Source organism: Musca vetustissima, unplaced genomic scaffold (genome assembly GCF_032173495.1).
Source record: "Musca vetustissima isolate MV318-11 ecotype Yass unplaced genomic scaffold, APGP_CSIRO_Mvet_v1 utg21518, whole genome shotgun sequence".
NCBI lineage: Eukaryota > Metazoa > Arthropoda > Insecta > Diptera > Muscidae > Musca > Musca vetustissima.
The window spans coordinates 31,009-50,523 of NW_026879941.1; the positions used below are offsets into that span (position 1 = coordinate 31,009).

The 19,515-nt window shown below is 34.3% G+C and overlaps 3 non-coding genes across 3 annotated transcripts; 1 reads left to right on the plus strand and 2 right to left on the minus strand.

The window, feature by feature from the left end:
• Nucleotides 1-14,419: 14,419 nt before the first annotated feature.
• On the minus strand, nucleotides 14,420-14,492 carry Trnaa-agc (transfer RNA alanine (anticodon AGC)). Its single transcript has one exon. It is a non-coding gene; the product is annotated as a tRNA-Ala (tRNA).
• A 1,659-nt stretch (nucleotides 14,493-16,151) lies between these two features.
• Trnaa-agc (transfer RNA alanine (anticodon AGC)) lies at nucleotides 16,152-16,224 on the minus strand. The gene has a single exon. It is a non-coding gene; the product is annotated as a tRNA-Ala (tRNA).
• A 591-nt stretch (nucleotides 16,225-16,815) lies between these two features.
• Nucleotides 16,816-16,888, plus strand: Trnaa-agc (transfer RNA alanine (anticodon AGC)). The gene has a single exon. It is a non-coding gene; the product is annotated as a tRNA-Ala (tRNA).
• The last annotated feature ends 2,627 nt before the right edge of the window (nucleotides 16,889-19,515 follow it).

Genomic DNA, 19,515 nt, shown 5'->3' on the forward strand with positions numbered 1-19,515 from the left:
ATGTTCCGACGAGGAAAATTACGGCTAGAAATGCAGATATGAAGATGAAGCAGGCGGACAATTGCGAGGAACCGACAACACAAGATGATTGGAACAGTAAGCGAAAGCCGAAAATTATGAATCTTCCGGCCAGGAAGATTGTCGATATAAATCGTGGAAAGGCGGCCGGGAAGTTGGATCCAGCAGTCACATTCAATGGTGCACAACGTAATAAAGATGACGTTCTGCCGAAGAGGGACGAATTTGATGCCAAGAAAAATGCTGAAGAAGAAGGGGAAGGTTATCCCACAAAAATGAAGTCTGCGGTCAGAAGCGGGAACAAGCTGAAGAATGAAGCCGCGGCTATGATGAGGTTGGCAAATGGCGCAGCCTGGAGAATGATGCTGCTGGCCAAAGATGTGGACAAGCCATTTGGAAGCCGTATGACCGAGAAGCTGAGGATGACTATGGCCAATGGTTCTGGATGGAAGATGAAGCCGGCAGACAAAGGTGGAGGTGCCGATATTAGAAGCTGGTTGGGGAGATGGCGGTGGTACCTGGAGGCGATCACCTAGCTGTTCTTTTATTTCTTTATAATTCATTTTATATATTTTATATTCATTTTCTGGCCCGCAAGATGTTCACGTAGCGAACATGGTTTTTAAATAATAAAGATAGTAAACGTCTTGCTGTGGGTCTCTTGTGTAAAAGAGAGAACATTTAGTTAAGCAGGGATCTATTTTTGTATACAGTCCGCTTGAGATAAGAGCATTTTCTTGTTGAATATTTGTACACAATAATAAGATAGAAGTTTTCTATTGCCACATGTGGTATGTTTGGGTGAGATTACGGGGAGTAATCTTCACTACAGACTGATAAGCATGTGTAGCGTGCTTGCCACATGTGAGATAAAGAATTGTGTGTGTCTACTCCATGGGTTATGGCAGATGCACTCTCTCTCTCTCTTTTACACATTAGTCTAAGATAGGTTAAGTCATCTTGTACTACTTAGTTCTTAAGGATCACATTTTAGTTCAATAAATTAGTGTGTAAATGCACCACATACAAAGAAGACGTGCTTTCACTCCGCGGACAGTATCCGCGTAAGATCCCTGGTTAACAGTTGGTAAATCAATACCAATGCTTGTTAAGGTTTGCAACTTTGCACATATATATTTGAAGATTTAAAAGAGAAGAAATATAATTAACAAAACATTTTTGTTATTGCTTTGTTGTTGTTTTTTGTAATTAAAGAAAAGTCCTTATTTTTGATGGCGGGCATGATAACTCCTCGCTGGAACATCGGAATCCGAAAATTCCAACGGTGTTAGAAAGAGTACATGTCTGGCTCTCGTATGAACTAGGATTATTGACTTCGCTCTAAAATTAACGAAATGGCGGACCTTCGAAAAAATATTTTTGGAAAATCGCCGATTTTTGACCAAAAACCAAGTTAAATAATAGGGAAGATCTTCACCGATTGACTTTATCCTAGTTCATACGATAGCTATACACTCACAGAGAAACGTCTAAAAATTTGGAATCGATTAGTTATTAGTTTTTGAGTTATCGTGCCCGCCATTCGCAAAAGAGGAAAACGCGTTTAAAGTTTGAGAAGCCCTTTAGCCGCCACTTGGTGTTGACACAATAAATCGGCAATATTTTCAAGAGTTCTTGAGATTTTCACTTGAAATTTTGTAGAGACATTCTTGAATTAGTGTAGAATCGAATTAAAAAAAATACCCCGAGAATGGGGGGGTCCCTTTAAGTCTAGAAATGTGTGTTTTTAATTCCGTAAAAATCGGTTCAGATTTAGATATAGATGTCCGATTTTAAGTAAATGGTGCAAAGTCCCAATATGTTTTTATATATTTTTTTAATGGGAAATGCCACCAATTGGGAATGAGCATAAATCTGAAATTGTTTGATCAATAATTTACCAGAAATATGTCATGTCAATACAGCCATTTGCCGAAAATAATGGATTTATTTTTCCCAAACCTAATATTTTTATGATCAAATGGACCAGCAACTTTATTTTGGTCTGTTTTTCTAGTCTCTCTAGAAGTCACAATCATGACCCGACATCACAAAACTTAACACGGAGAACTAGAGTAAGAACGTGTCAAAAGTCCGAAAAGCTTGCCAATAATTAAAATAAATAGTGTTGACTTTTAGTCTAAGTATTGAATTTAATCTTGACTTTTAATCTTTACTGATTAAATATGAGAGATATACTAAGATATATATTCGCATATGATACATTATTATGCTAGAAGTTCCAAATATCTCGGATATTTGCAGGATTTTGATTTTCCTTCACAGAAAATTAATGTTGAACAGTATTTGTGTAGGGTACCATATGGTCGGCCCCATCCACATATACGTTTAATCGGCTTCTTATACTTCCGTTTAATCGGTTTATTATATATCGTGACATCTTCCTTTGAATTATAATATAGACTTAAACGGCATATATTATTACTTTTTACGAGGTTAACCTGCTTTATGAGGATTTATTTGACATATATGCAAAGGAATTGACAATTGAAACCCACTGGGTTAACGAAATCCGGTTAAATGTAAACGTACTATTACTGATTTTTATTTTACTAAAGATCTAAATATTAATTTTATCTATTTATTTTTTTTTTCAAAGAGTATAAGAATTTCAAAATGTTCGTATGTTTGTCATACAATACCCCGCTTCCTTATTGTTACCAAAAAGCCTTTTGTTGAGGCTATTTTCTTAATATACCAAACTTATTAGTTTTTTTAGTTGTATTAAATGTTTCAGTTCTCCTTTTTTCGGAATTTATATTCATTCCTATCATTTTGAGCGGTAGTAAATTCATAGAACTACATGAGACCCTAAACAAAACGATAATAACAACAACGAGAGAATATTGCGAAGAACCTAGGAAAACTGTTTCACTTTCATTATCCTTTTTGGTAATAACAAAAAAAGCAACAAAAAAGAAGAGACAATCCATAAAAACGACTACTGCTTGCTAGCACTTGAAGTACGACTACCAACAACCAAGTACGATGATTACGTTCTGCTTTGTTACATTTTTTCTAATTTTATGAAGTTTACTACCACCACGTTCCACTATATCCTCGACGCATAAAAACGCACAAACACACACACATTGCCATTTTTTCCAAATCATCGTATATGAATGAACATAGTTTCTCTTTATGTGGGAATGTGTGTGTGTTTCTTACGAACTTCAATATTTTATATGATTTTATGAATATTCCCGTTCATATTTTTGCACCAGCCAACCGTCTGAATGAATAGCAGTTAAGCCATCCTAGAGAAGATGGTTCTGGTATGGGGTTGTGTAGATTGTTGTTGTTGCTTGAAAGGCGGATGTGTAGTTTGTCATTTATAAGGAAATTATTATTACCGTTGTTCGTTGGGCGAAAATGTGGTGAGGTAGGTTTATGCGTGTGGACACAAATCCCACACACACACAAGAACCCACCCAGACACTTGCACAAAAAATATGGGAAGGCATCTCGAGTTCTTCACGTACGTTTACGTATACGCGTTATTATCTCGTTAAAGGAATAGCATAGCATCGTAGTATAGTGTGTGTGTGTGAAATATAGGCAAAGGGATATTCATACTAGGAATTATGTTTTTTGCGTGTCGGTTGTCCCTTCTTTCAAAACTAGTTTGTTTTTCGGCTTCTCATCATATTTTCTGTTTGCTCTATGAGTTTTACAAAGCGTGAAATTAAATTTCATTTACTTATTCATGACAATATTCATAAGAATGCGATTCGGAAATCTTTTCGGAACAAAATTTGCCTTTATAGTGATTGTTTTCATTTTATGCATATACAAATATTTGATGTGAAATTTAGTTTTATATTTTTTAGGTAGAATCACTTTTAATAAACTAAACGGCTATTGTTGTCGATTTCAGTTCAGCTTTATGCGATTTTCGAGATCCTCTTCCGTTAATATTTTATGGTGATGATGTATTTGTTTGTAATAAAATTAAAATTTATTTACTTAAATCATTCAAGATTTTGGGTTTAAATATAAGTGTGGAAATTGATTTAATTTGAATATACCAATAGCGTCTCCTTTTTACATTTCATTTAAAATACCACGAAATAATCATAAAACGCTTTATTACGAATTGTACAATATTTTTATATTAAAAACTTACATTTCACCTCTTTGGTATTCTGAAACGATTCGAAAGGCTTTTATATAACTCACTAGCAAAGTGCCCGATACTTCGTATGCGGAAAGGGAATACAAAAAAATAATAATAATAATATCATATAGAAATGAAAATCGTGAATAAGGTATAATTTGTTGTACCATAGTTTTGAATTTTACCTCTATCCCTACATCTAATATCAAGTTTATAATCATTTAGTATCCTTCATACACATAAGCACTTATTTCCGAAATCTCTTTCTTATTTCCATTACACAGATTAAAAGCATATCACAATTCCTATTATATATTTTAGCAAATACAGAGAGGTTCCAAATTTAGTTCCATTTAGCACGTTTTGAACACAGACTATCAAAAACCCTTTGGTACTTCTTTATAACTCTCCGTCAGTGACCCATATTCACTTCGACAGTAATATAAATTCTAAATCTAAGGATATAACCAAATCCAAATTGTTCCAAATTTAGTACCATTAAGTACTTTTCATAACCATAAGTAAAAATTTCAAAACTACTTTAATCCTATACTGTAACATTAATCTTAATTCCACCAAAGTCCAAAATGTAAAAAATGTAGTACTTTTCGTACTCGTAAGTACAAATTTACCTCAATCCTGCTTTCAAATAGTAATCGTAAGTTCAGATTTAAGAATTGCACCTCCCTCTGTTCATTAAAAACCAGATTATACCAGCTTTGGTACCATTCTGTACTTTTTGTAACCATATTCCAAAACCTACCTCAATATTCCAATCCGGCTTTCAAATAGTAATCATAAGTCGCCATTTAAGAATTCCAGCTCTGACTCTTCACTAAATTGTACCAGATTTGGTAACATACTATACTTTTCCTACACTCGCACAGTAGCCTATGTTGCAACTTTCAGGTTTCGAGTTCTATCCGTTTACTATAGTCCAAATTGTACCAAATTTTGTGCTTTTCGAACCCATAAGTCCGAATTTCCCGCTCACACAAACTGATTTGTACTATATTTAGTACTATTATCCATAAGTACGAAATTCCAATAATACTAAAACCTGTAATTTTCATTCCAAATTTAAGTTTTCCATCTCTATCCGTTCACCCAAATCAAAATCTAAATTGTGCCAAATTAAAACCATTTAGTACACATAATTAAGAATTTTAATACTACCGGCATATTTCAATCCTGCTCTCCAACTGTTATTTAAATTCAAAATTTCACACAAAATCAATTTGAAACTATTTAATACCATTATTACTTTTTGGTTCTATAATTAAGAATTTTCTAAACTACCTAGTCCTACTCTCCAACAGTAATTAGCTGTATCTTTATTCCAACAGCAACCATTATTCCATATCTAGGGTTTCCAGCTCTCTCCGTTCTCCCAATTCAAAATTGTACCAAATCTAGTGGTATTTAGTACTTTTCGTACTCATAAATACGAACTTCCAAATATTTTTCTATAGCTCAATCATCAACAGTAACCTTAATTCCAAATTTCAGGTTTTAAGCTCTATCCATTCAAGCAAAATCTAAATTGTACTAACGTTTGTACCATATAGTACTTTTCGTACCAATAAGTACGAATTTCTTAAATTACCTCAAGCCGACAGTCATTTTAATTCCTAATTTGAAGACTCCAGCTCTATCTGTTGACCTAAATCCAACTTGCACCAAATTTAGTACCATTTAGTACTTCTTGTACACATTAGTACGATTTTTTAAAGCTACCACAGTGCTGTACTCAAATTTTTAGGATTCCATCTCTATACACTCAACTAAATGCAAATAGTACCAAATTTAGTACTTTTGTACTTTTTATACACATAAGAACGAATTTCTTAAAACATTTCCATATATCCTAACCTGCATTGCATATAAAATTTCAAGATTTTAGCTATATATGTTAAATATATATACAATTAGACCTAAATTTAGTAAAGTTTAGTACTTTTTCGTACAATTTTAGGTCGCATTTCCAAAAACCCTTTTGTACACCTTTCTAAATTTCCACCAGTGTCAATATTTAGGGGGACAAATGGACCCAGATTTTTGTGTGAAAAGCGTATATATTTACCCCTGAAGGACATATACCCGAGAAGTGATAGAATATCCAAGAGGAGCGGTTTATGTTGATACCAATTATTTATTCAATATATGTACTTGTTAATACATTTATCCATGAGGATCCAGGTATGGTCAAGGACCACGCCTATAATTTTCGGTGATGATCAGATAATAATTTTGGGAAGAATTGGGCCGAAAACTTAATTTTTGTGTTTGAACATCACAACATAACCGTGTAGGTAATCTGAACCAGCAATTCGAAGTACTGTACTGAATATTAGAAGATAGTCGGCCTAGATGGTGCAAGTATCGCAAAATGAAAACACAGAAGGTTCGATTTTCGTGGAAGTTGTGTAGGGTATCATACGGTCGGCAGTCAATGGATAACGTGGAAAGTGGCGGACCTCGCACTTGTAGAAAAGCTTTGTCTGCTGTTACACCCTCTCTGGTAATTATATACAGGTAATATGATGAATTTGGGCCCTGATGCTGGTATATACTAATAAATCGTAGCATATTTCAAGCGGAAATATGTTCAATCAATATAACTGTAGAAAAAATTATCGGACTTAATATCAGCAAACACTTACTTACAATAGTTCTCTCGATACAGAACATTCTTTCCATAAGCCGAACATAAAAAGAATTCGAGGCTATATTGTGCGAATTTTTTTTAATTTTTTAAAGACCATGTTTTATGATACATCATAAACTTGGTCTTTCCATCGAATTTTCGATCGCATCAATAGGCTCGCTTTTATATGCCTTTTGGGCTGGGGCATCCCCATCCATTCGCAGCCCGATAAAAATGACCAAGTCCATGTCCGTGTACTTATGATATAGCTCCTGGTAAATTCGACACCAATATTCATCATCGACACAGATCGACCCATAGATCTTTCGGATAAATTTTCTCTCAAACAATCTAAGAGCTGTCTCACCTGCTTGCGCAATTACCCATGCTTCGGATCCATATTCCACCAAGTAGGTAGTATCAACGTCTTGTTTCGGAATTTCTTATTTAGACCATAATGCAACTGTTGGTCAATATTCCTCTTCCAAATCTCAAATATGATGCCATTTGTTTTATAAATATAGATAAAATCTCTGACTACTTCCGAGTCTATAAGACATCTTGTGCGTTGATACCTCGGCATTTACTGCCAGGGCCACTTTTTACAGACTCCTTGGTTTCCCATTATGGCGATGTCATAAGCATAGGAGGGTAAAATATGCAGTTTTGTGTACAGAGTATCATTTGTATTTACCTTTGAGTGACCTTTTCCAACAAGATGTTTGATTGACTGCTACCATGTTTGAACACTCGTTAGGTATTGAAGGGCTCCGAGAGGCCCCTTCCAACTTTATCTAATGATCTTGTACCTGCATAGCCGTATCGGCAAATAATATTACTATATATGTCCATGGTAGGGAGAGGATACGGCGAAAAAACGGGTATTAGTTGACAAACGAAAACTTGTTGGGGGATTTCCAATACCATCTGATCGGTGATCTTTTGTCTTAATAAATCCTAGATCTAAGTCACTGTGGTTTCATCGCTGGTCACTGCGTTTCCAAATGGCAATTATAAATTTCTACCTCCGACCTTTCATTCTGTACCATAGGTACGGATATTGAAGAAATGAAACGGATGTCCTCTTCTCCCATCATCAGCGAAATTTATGTAATATCCGTACCATTTAACTATAATATTGAAAAAGGTATGTTAAAAATTGTTTAAATTAAATACAAAGCTACTCACACAAATGTTTGATATAGCACGGTTAATGACTAAAAATATAATCTGCCTTATTATACTGCTTTAACTATTTGCATTCTTTCAAAGTGCATTCAAATAATTCTGACAACATCTACCTTTGTTTTAAAGTTCATCATTAAAAATATATAGTCAAGAAATGGGACAACAGCTATTTACTATGAGGTACATATGCAAAATGCCAACAAACAATTAACATTTTTTTGTTACAGAGAAAGAACAGCATTCTATTGTTTTTCATCAGATTACCAACAAGGATAAAAACTAAAAACAGTTTACTGGCCTTAACTTTTAATAAATTGCCTGCTGTAAATGAAAGGTCCCTCACAAAACATATTTCATTTTTTCGTTTATTTTCCTTTTTGTGAAAATCCAAAAGAAACCAAAACTGCCACTTATATTGTCCCCCCAAAACCCAACACACATCACACTGTCATCTACTGCACCTCTTTACACCTTCTTTATGGCTATGCTGATGATGATGATGGCCTTTTGCCACAACACTTTGCTTAAGTACAATACATCTAAGTAAATTTTCAGCCACTTAAGAATTCAGCAAAGGCAAGAAGTAATTCAAGTACTTACTCACCCAAAACCCAACCCCAGAAAAAAAACTGAAACACTCTCATTGCTCACTTTAGATTTTGTCGTCTCGTTTTTTTTTTTGTTTTCTCTTGCTCATCTACTTTTTAATTTACCTAGAAGGTTCTTTTGAACATAAGCCGGAAGTCATGATGTAAAACAGTAGAAAAATATATTTTTTGGTTTGAAAGGAAGTCTTGGTGTTGTTTCCAAAATTATTTCTTACCAGGAGTGCTACTGTTTTGGGCGAGGAAGAAAATTAAAAATATTGTTTGCAGTTATGCAAAATGTTGAATTAGAAAAATATTTATTGTTGGTTGTGAAAGTAGTTATATGAGTCGTCTTTAGAAGTATGTCAGTATTTTACTTAAATTCCAGTCCAAATTATTTAAATCGCTTCGTATTCGAAATGTACAAATTCTGCCATCATAATTATTATTAATTCTTTTAAAACAGAATATAGAGAATAATTTTTTCGTCGATTTTGCTTTTGGTTTTCTTGATATTGGGCTTTTATTTTTCAGAAAGAAAGTACTGTATCTCCCGAAATCAAGGATGTAGCGATGTCAAATTTTGTCCATATCCTATCTAGGATAGTTGCATTAAATCTGTGAAAAGAAAATTGTTCTATGAATACGGAAAAAAATTCGGGGCTCAAAGGGTTAAAAACTCATAACTTTACCAAAATTTTGATTTTTTGGATTTTTCTTTTCATATGTGTCATCCATAATCTGGTCTTGACATATGAAATCCAAATAATATATATTAAGTAGCTGTATATTAAATATAAGCTCTGAAAGGGTTAACTCGTCGTAATAATCATTTCCGACCCTATAAAGCAATTTTTTGATCACCGTAAAATTCTATGACGATTTAAGCATGCCCTGTTGTAATTACATCAAAATATTTCATGGAATTGTCTTTAGTCTGCAGAGAGGTCAAGTTCGAAGATGAGCTATATACCCCCAATTTTCGATATATTGGGGGTTCTTGTGCGCGCTATTCAAGCGAATTCGTTGAAATTTGCTACAATGGGTTCTTATTGGATACCAAATGTATCCACTAACCAGTAAGAAAAGTAGTAAAGTCGGACTGGGCCGACTATATGATACCCTTCACCACTTTGGGGATATTCTGCATCATTCGTGCAAATATATAGGGACTTTGATGTCTCATTTACATTAAATCGGATGAAAATATATACGGGAGCTATATCTAAATCTGGACCGATTTTCGCGAATCTTAGCACACATCATTCTAGACTTAATTCAGTACGCTGTGCCAAATTTCATGCAAATCGAAAGATAAAAAGGGACTTTGGTGTCCCATTTACCTTAAATCGGAGCTATATCTAAATCTGAACCGATTTTCTCGAAACTTGGCACACATCATTCTGGACTTAATTCAGTACGTTGTGCCGAATTTCGTGCAAATCGAATGATATATAGGGACTTTGGTGCACCATTTACCTTAAATCGGACGAAACTATATATGGGAACTATATCTAAATCTGAACCGATTTTCTCGAAACTTGGCACACATTATTGTGGAACTAAGTACGCTTTGCAATTTACCCATTTACCTTAAATCGGACGAAAATATATATGAGAGCTATATCTAAATCTGAACCGATTTTTTCCAATTTCAATAGGGTTCGTCCTGGGCCAAATAAGTGAGCTGTGCCAAATTTCATCCAAATCGGATAATAAATGCGACCTGTACTTTGTTTACAATTTAAATGGACAGACGGACGGACAGACAGACGGACGGACATGCATAAATCGACTTAAATAGTGATTCTATGCATATTCTCAAAAGGAACCATGTGTCTATCTCGTTTTCTTTTGCCTGTTACAAACATATGCACAAAGACATAATACCCTGTACCACAGTATGGTGAAGGGTATACAAATGGTGTATGCAACGGTTACTGAATTAGGTCCATGTGTTTATATATAGCTCCCAAAGAATCCCAGTCTGTCCGTTTGACATGCAATTTTTTATTGATTTGAGTATGGTATGTATTGTTTTTTATGGTCCTCCAAAGATGTCTTGCATGCTGAAGGGTATCATATAGTCGGCCCTGTCCGACTTTTGAACTTTCATTACTAGTTCTGGATGCATTAGTGGGTTGCTGACCTTCCCTCCAAAATGGGCAATTCTGTATATTTACGTACCGATTGAGCCCAAAATAAGCTGTCCATAAAATGGAAGAAGTGGACGATGACCTTTATTAACAATACATGCATTTTGATAAAAAGGAGCATTGTGATGGTTAACTTTTTCGCCAAAATGAAAAGTTGAGATAGTGAAATAAAACAAGAAACGTGAGTGAGTTTTTTAATCCACTGTTGCCAGAAAGAGAATACCCTAAAAATCACCCTTTAACTGGATTAATAATTATACTCTTCAGGTACAGTCCATGATCCAAAAAAAAAAATATAAATTTTTTCCCTTATTTCATATACCCCCTTTGCTTCAATCAATGGTCTATACTGGTCTTGATAAATCTTCCCCATAGAATTATTCCTTACAAGCAAATTTTAACATAACAATACCCAATATTCTATTAGAAACCTTACCAGCAAATGGTGGTAATAAGGAATTCCTGTTTTCAGGATATTTCATAAATATCCGCTTATTTTCGATTTTTTCTTTTCATTTTTTTGGCCACAAGCATTTTCTAGCAGACCACACCAAATTGATGTAAATTCTATACAAAAAAGGCAACCACGTAGTAGCCTAAGTGCGAATATGCACGTGTTGCAAGACATTTTCTATGCGGGTGTGTTTTCATGTCCGACAATACTGCCAATGTTGCCTCGCACTCAGCCATTGTTGTTATGTGTTCTCTTTTCGACACGTATTTTTATTATTCCTTCAACTTGTTTCACTACCAGGAACCATTTGCCTTCTTCTATTTCTACCATCTTGTAGACACATTTTGATGCAAGTCATTTTCGCATTAGCAGCATACTTTAAGTTTTTCATTGTTGCCACTTTGATAATAATGACTTGGCTGATGTTGCAGCTCCTGCCAAGCAAAGTTGCATGTTGAGTTGATGTTCGGTTGGTTGTGACGACCATTGCAGGTGGCGCTTGGCGTTTATTCATGGTTGCTCGCTTTGTTGATGATGGCCGCCGCACTCAAGAAGTTACATTAATTTGTGGCTCACCATTGTGCGATGTGTGGGTGTCTGTGTATACATTTCTTCCTCATTCCACCTATTACCGTGTTCGTTTATACAAAACATGTTGTTTCTTTTTTATTAAGATATGCAACAAAGGCATCGCAGTGAAAGTTGCGAAAAAGGTGTAAAAGTATAAATAGAAGGCGTTGGTAGGAAAAAAAGTAGTATTCGTGTTTCTGTTTTGTTGTTTGCTTTACTATTTTTCTGAACTTCTAATGAGTTTTTATTCCTCAGATTGAATGAAGTTAGCTTGTGGAAGGTACTCGCTCGTTGTAACATATTTTTAAGTGGTGCAATTAAATGTTGATATTTAAACGTTTAGTTTTGAGTTTATGAATAGCCCAAAGGTATGCTACAATTTATGTTGGATACATATTTATAATTAAACAGTGGTGTTCAGAAGATTGTTGATTTTCCAATAGTAATCAACAGTGAGTTTCATATTTGCGTGTTTGTTAAGTGATGTTGACTGAGTTTAATTATCGTCCAGACGAAACAAATAAAGCTAGAATCTTGAAAATGCATAACATATTTATTTTAAACTATAGTATGGTCCAAATGTAGTCCGTACTGCGTCTCAAATGGCCCATCCATTATTTCAACCGGCACAGCTCACGATTCAGTGTTACGTTACGATTCCAGCCCCTTTGAAAAAGGGTTTTGAATCCTTCTGTCTGATCATCACTCCAAAATCGGAAATTTAGCTCAACACAATTTTTCTATAAAAATTTTATCTTTAGCCATCTTTCCAAGCCAACTTTAAATTAAAGACCAATTTGCATATGTTTGACAGTTAAAAAAAGGATGAAACAATTAAAAAATCACCCTCTGTTTAAGTCTGTTGAAATCGCAATAGAGCTCCCAACATCTAGGATAGAGCTTTGAAACCACGGTTACGATGTTTGGTTTTAAAAATGGTCTCATATAACTGTCCCTCCAATATATGTATTTCGAATATTGTAAACATTATATTAAAGTCATAGTATTCATCATGAAATTTGGCCCAACTGATTTTTTTTTTTTTTTTTTTGTTACAAGAATGGTTATTGTTGAACTTGGAAGAAATCGATTCAAAGATATAGTTCATATATATTTTTTCGTCCGATTTTATGTAAATGGTGCACCAAACTGTCTATATTTGTCCGATTGAGACAGCGAACTGAATTAAGTACAGATTGGCGTACATGAAGTTTTTTTGAAATCGGTTCAGATTTAGATATATTTTTATATAAATATCTCCCTTCCATTTTATATAAATGGAGCTCCAAACTTTTCTCCGATTGAGACAAATCACATATTTTATTTAGTCCGATGTCAAGTTCCTTCAAAAATACTACGTCTGTTACAATAGAAAGCTTAGTAGCATCTCTTGTATGTTTTCAAAGTGGTGAAGGGAATGAAATAGTAGGTCCCGCCCGACAACTAATACTTACTGTTGTTTTTTGTAATTGAGACATATCGTTCCGAATAGAATGTAGAATGACGAGTTTTCAATTCTGTGTAATCCGGTGTCATGTAAATTTAAAATCGGTTAGCTGTGCGAGATATAGATAAATAACAGGGTCTGCTAATGAATGAAGTTAAGTTTGAAGTCTCCACATAATTATAAATATTTTCGGAACATAAAAACATATTGGACGAATCCAGTGAACCTAATCCAAAATAATCGCAATTTTTAAAAGGAAAAGATATTTTGTAATAGGTTTTTTATTTGGAAAAAGTTCTGACTGCAATATTTTTCGTGACTATAGAAGATTTGTTTCACCATTTAGTGTGTCACTGTAAGCTTAACAATGACTCGGAGGTATGTACTAATTTCAGCAGATGTAGGTCTTGGGTCGAACAAATAAACTCTACGCTATACAGATGTCTTGCCTTTGTCCCGAGTATGCGCAGATATCGAAAGCAACCAGTTTATAGTGAATTACAGTTTATAGTGAATAACAGTTTATAGTGAAATTTCAAGTCACGATGAATATGTGTAGGCGGTGGGGCTTTACTCATGCGCACGTGACTAATTGACATAATGTAATTTAATAAAATTAAATTTTAAGAAATTGTATTGCACCCGATAAAATTTTCATGTATGGGGATGTAGCTCAGATGGTAGAGCGCTCGCTTAGCATGTGAGAGGTACGGGGATCGATGCCCCGCATCTCCAAATTATATTTTTGTACTACACCATAAGGATCTCAGAGCATTGTTTCTGTTTCATACAGAGTATTCAATTATTACTGTTATTATTGAAACGACTCATAGATAAGCAAGTGGGAGGGTAAGTCCACCAGAATGTGTCCAGAATCTTTTTTGAAAGTTTCGCAATCATTACAAAATTTCAGCAATAATCCGGTTGTTATATGTGAAGTATGTCAAATCCATAACTATATCAGACTCCGATACAGGTCTTTAAGGTAGAGGTTGTCCTCTTAAAACTGAAATTACAATATTACAGAAAATACTTGTGGATATTATGTTTTAAATCCTTACTATTACAATTGAAATCGGGACTATTAAATATTTGTGGATATTCTATTTCCGGTTTTCAATTATGCAAATTTATGCAAATTTTCTATGTTAGGGTCATGGACGGTATGACAAATTAAATATACATTCCATTTGATGATGTAGGATATAAAAACCTGGAGATGCGGGGCATCGATCCCCGTACCTCTCACATGCTAAGCGAGCGCTCTACCATCTGAGCTACATCCCCAATTACAAATAGATTTCATTTTTAACATAATTAAATTTATTTTGTGTAAAAATTGTGTATTGAAAACACGCAACAAGAAATGCAAACACAGCGATATTGAAAACAAAGTATAACTACGCTATGGTATGATGACAATGAGTTCATGACGTTCATGGTCGTAAAAGAGAACTACGTGATATCTGAAAATAATATCAAGTAGTAATATGAAACTTATAAAAGTCTAAGGTTTTAGTCAAACCGTAGTCTTTAATTCATTAGTAACCCGAAATGACATCTTGTAACTAATTTGCAATTAGTACCTGGGAACTTGAAAGTAGAGGGAATAACTTACATGTTGGGCCATATAAAAATGCGGACCCGAAAATGCTAAACTATAGTCGGTGTTCCAATTATATTATGACAACAAAAATATATAACAGGACAAGCACTGTGAGCATAATAACTGAACTCAAAAAGTAGCTTAGCATAAAACCTTGGACAATTTTGAATACATGGCACGATGACTTGGTATAGGCGGTGCATGGTAATATTTATGCGTCCATTAATAGTAAATATACTGAATTGTTTATCAAATTGGATTGCACCGACATGCATATACGTATATGGGGATGTAGCTCAGATGGTAGAGCGCTCGCTTAGCATGTGAGAGGTACGGGGATCGATGCCCCGCATCTCCAGAAAACATTTTGGATTGATTGAAGATATATGGGCAGTAAAATCCGATGTACATTGTGATACGTCAAATTGCAGCGAATATGCAGTAAAGAACCTGCAAAATATCCACAAGAGATGTCTCATCAACATACGAGGACCTGTTTGGAGGATATATGTGCGCTAAAGGGTCTTTAGATATTCGGAAGAAAAAAAACAAGGAAGGGACAAACGGTGGGCGGGTACCGGCTATGTCATACCCTACATCACATTGTGTGTATAATATGGGAGCTCTACTTAAATTTGAACCCATTTCAATAAAACTAAGATCCTTCTATTTGGGTTATTTTATATGATAATGTCGTCTATTGAAGAAACCCTAAAACTCGTAAATCTGAGATTAATTTGGTACCCTCTGCAATATTTTGTCTCAATTGGACACAATCTTTGATGTCTTTGATGTCTTTGATGTTATCTGCGTCGTTCGCGATATCTCAAAGTTCGACGAAAGTATACTCACCTATTTCGATAGAGTGAGTGAAAATGGGAACATTTTATAATCAAATATATTGTTTAAAATTACGATAACTTTCATTGTAATGGTGTATTTTATTTAAACTGGTTATAAATTGACATTCCTGGTTACAATCTAGCACCACCACATAACGAAAGACCGGCATAAATCCAAAATCATGATATTTGAAAAAATGATGCAGAATAGTTCGCTATATTAGACTTGTGCTAAACAGTCAGATTAATATTGCTTACACCCTTTAATTGATAAACTGTAGATTATCCTTTTAATGTGTGAAAAAATTGAGAACTTAAAACACATTTTCTGCAAAATCATTTTTTTATATATTTATGACGGTCTTTGAGCAAATGAACGATATGTGGACAACGCCTAATTATGGAAAGTTTACGAGTCCCAATTACATGCATGGTGTCATTTGACATTTCAGAAAGTTTTAGCTTCCAATATATCTTTGATCCGGTCAAAAGATCGTCTGGAGATGCGGGGCATCGATCCCCGTACCTCTCACATGCTAAGCGAGCGCTCTACCATCTGAGCTACATCCCCATATATACATAAGGAATGATATCGAAATTGATAAGCAATTTTAATCATAAATTCCTACCATTAAAGACAATTTGACACTGGCGCATGCGCATTACAATGCAATACGCAGTCATCGTGACATGAATGTTCAAATAGTCCAAGGCCTTACGCCCAGGCCTTGCTGCGCTATATACTTTTAGTTGTCATTATTTTGACCGTATATTTGGAGTACTTCCTCCTATATTTGGATTGATTCCCCCAATATTGGGATTACTACCCCTTTTATATAATTCGCTGGTTAGCTGTAATTCATTATTTGGGTATAATGCAGGAATAGAGACTAAGATTTTTGTATTTGAATAATATCAGAAGGCATTGAAAATCATTGATTTCAACAAAGTCTTGTTAAAAAAAATACCTATACGTGATATGCATTTCTTTGACCGAATAAACAATGAAGGTAACGAACAATGAGTTCGAACATACCATTGCATAGTTGTAGCTTATGTCCACTATTGCTGTGTCTTTGTTTTTGCTGCACATTTCAATTTCATTATTGTGTTAATGAATGAATTAAATTAATTTTGGTAAAAATAAAATTTATTTTTAATTGGGGATGTAGCTCAGATGGTAGAGCGCTCGCTTAGCATGTGAGAGGTACGGGGATCGATGCCCCGCATCTCCAGATTTTTATAACTTTCGACATCAAATAGGAGGAAGATATATTTTAATTTTGTTGTTGTTGGAGACCTTTATATATTCTTGATATATTCTAGATATAGCTTTGAAAATTGGAGTAATTATTGAAAACCCGGTAATTAAATTTACGATTTTTGTGTAGCCCCAATAAAACGGTATAATCAAATTATAAACAGTTTTGAGGATTTCAACGACTATTTTTAATAAAATTAACTCAGACGTCGCAGTTATGGATTTTAAAGAAATTACATACCACACGGACGTGTGTTCAAAGTTTGGCATATATCCATAGACGGATTGTAATATGGCAAGTCAAAATAGAGTATTTTAGAGATTTACCTTTTAAGGGCCGGTTTGTGGGTATACTAAACAATAAAACCATAAATTGAAAGATACTCCCAGAACGGATTTGAGTTCTCACCATAAGTAATTTGGGGCTACACAGTCCAAATTCTGTATGGTACAGAAATTGCGCTCTGAGAGGCTTACTGGAGCGTTCCAAAAGATCTTCTGGAGATGCGGGGCATCGATCCCCGTGCCTCTCACATGCTAAGCGAGCGCTCTACCATCTGAGCTACATGCCCACTTATGTACGTTTTATAAACTGCAAACCAATTTTATAAAATTAATCTTATTCAATTGACAATAATGTAACTAGTCACGTATGCATGGGCATTATAATGCGCCACCTACACGCAGTCATCGTGACATGACTTTTCAAGTGGTCCAAAGTCTTAGACTTTGCTTCTTCAATTGAAGAATGGTTGGGTCATTGGTGAACAATTTAATAAAATCGATCGAATATATATATATATATATATATATATACTAGCGGGCCCGGCAAACGTTGTCTTGCCATAACAATATTGTTAAGGAATAGTTTTCGGTATTCCAAACTTGTTTTTGAATTTCTATTCATATTTGAATAAACAAACTTTCTGAGTAAGAAATATCTATGAAAATTGTTGGTATAGATAAACTTTTTCTATTTCTTCCCATATACCGATCTTGATCGTTACATCGGAAGCTATAACACATATTTTAATACAATTCTTTGCAGTATAGAGTTCAAAACACTTCGTTTATGGTAGCACAATGTTAAGTAAGCTATTTATACCTTTCACCATATGGTGAAGTGTATATTAAGTTTGCCATTCCCTTTGCAACCTTGAGCCCCAGAAAGTATTTGTATATATTATTGATCAGAATAAAATTCTATGTCGAAATCACGATAGTGATCGCAATATTTAAGATATATTTGATTGATTGTTTGGTAATGAAAATGGGATATATCGGGGATGTCGAGCACGTTTTTCAACGCATTGTCTGTAATTTGGCATTTTGGTTTTCCATATATAGCGAACCTTATTACCAAAGACATTAATATTGACCCAAGTTTAGGAGTAATCCCACATATAAAGGTGCCCCCAATATTCGGTATTTGGGGTTTTAGGTCACATTTTTCAACCGAATTGTCTGTAATTTGGTACTTTCAGTTTCCATTGTGTAGCAAATCTCCCTACAGAAAAATGGCGTCTACTCTCTTTTTACAATAGCCCCAATGGTACTAATTATAATTCGTAATTCGGCTATCATTTCTTATTTTCAATTCTCATATGGTAGCAAATCTTTCTACCAAAAATTAAGAATAATGGTTCACTTTTTGGGATTCTGGGAGTTTAGCCAATTTTTTAACCCAATTGGCTGTAATTATATACATTGAGTTCCCATTGGGAACAAACAACCTTACCAAAAGTTATCGATATCGGTCTATTTTTTAAGATATCCTTCATATAGTTGTACCCCAGTCCCGAACGACTACTTGTATAAAAGTTTGGTTCGGTAGAACTTAGAGACGTCTTTACTTGTTAATAGATTTCCTCATTTTATAAATCGGTGAATGACATGTAAAACATGTATTTTTAAAACAAATTGGCAACATCACATCATGAGACTCTATGTTATGTTTTTTACGGAATTTTTGGTATTTCCTTCACATTAGGTATTATGCCTATTATGCATTTTTTATATTGCTAGTTTACCAATATATCCCATTTTCTATACCAAACATCCTCGGAGTAATAGCAATGTATGTGCTAAATTTCAAAGATTCATATATTTCGAGCTCTTTCGTTTTAAAGATGTGACAATAAAATTACAAACATGTCAACTACCGATATACTGAGGACATCCTATAAAATCCTTACTTAATATTTGGCTACCGTTATCAGAAAGTCTTATAAATATATTTGTGAAAAAATTTGATTAAATTCATATCATGTAATATTCAGTAATTTGGGCTTTTGAACATATGTGTGCTTTTCATATATAAAACGGAAAAAATCATTTGGAGGACCGTTAATGGCACCGGCAAATGATGTCTATTATGCATTTTTATATTCATGGTTTATAGTTAGTTGTTCTCATTCAAGTTTAATAGTCCAATTTTGCAATGAAAAGATAAGGCAAATAATATTTTTAATTCAAAATGTCTTCTTATATTAGTTTTCTCTGTGATTCATATTACCAATGACATAGCAACATTCAATGATATACTTCTCAATTATTTTTTGTATTCTGAAATATTTTCAATACAATGTCAATCCAATTGAA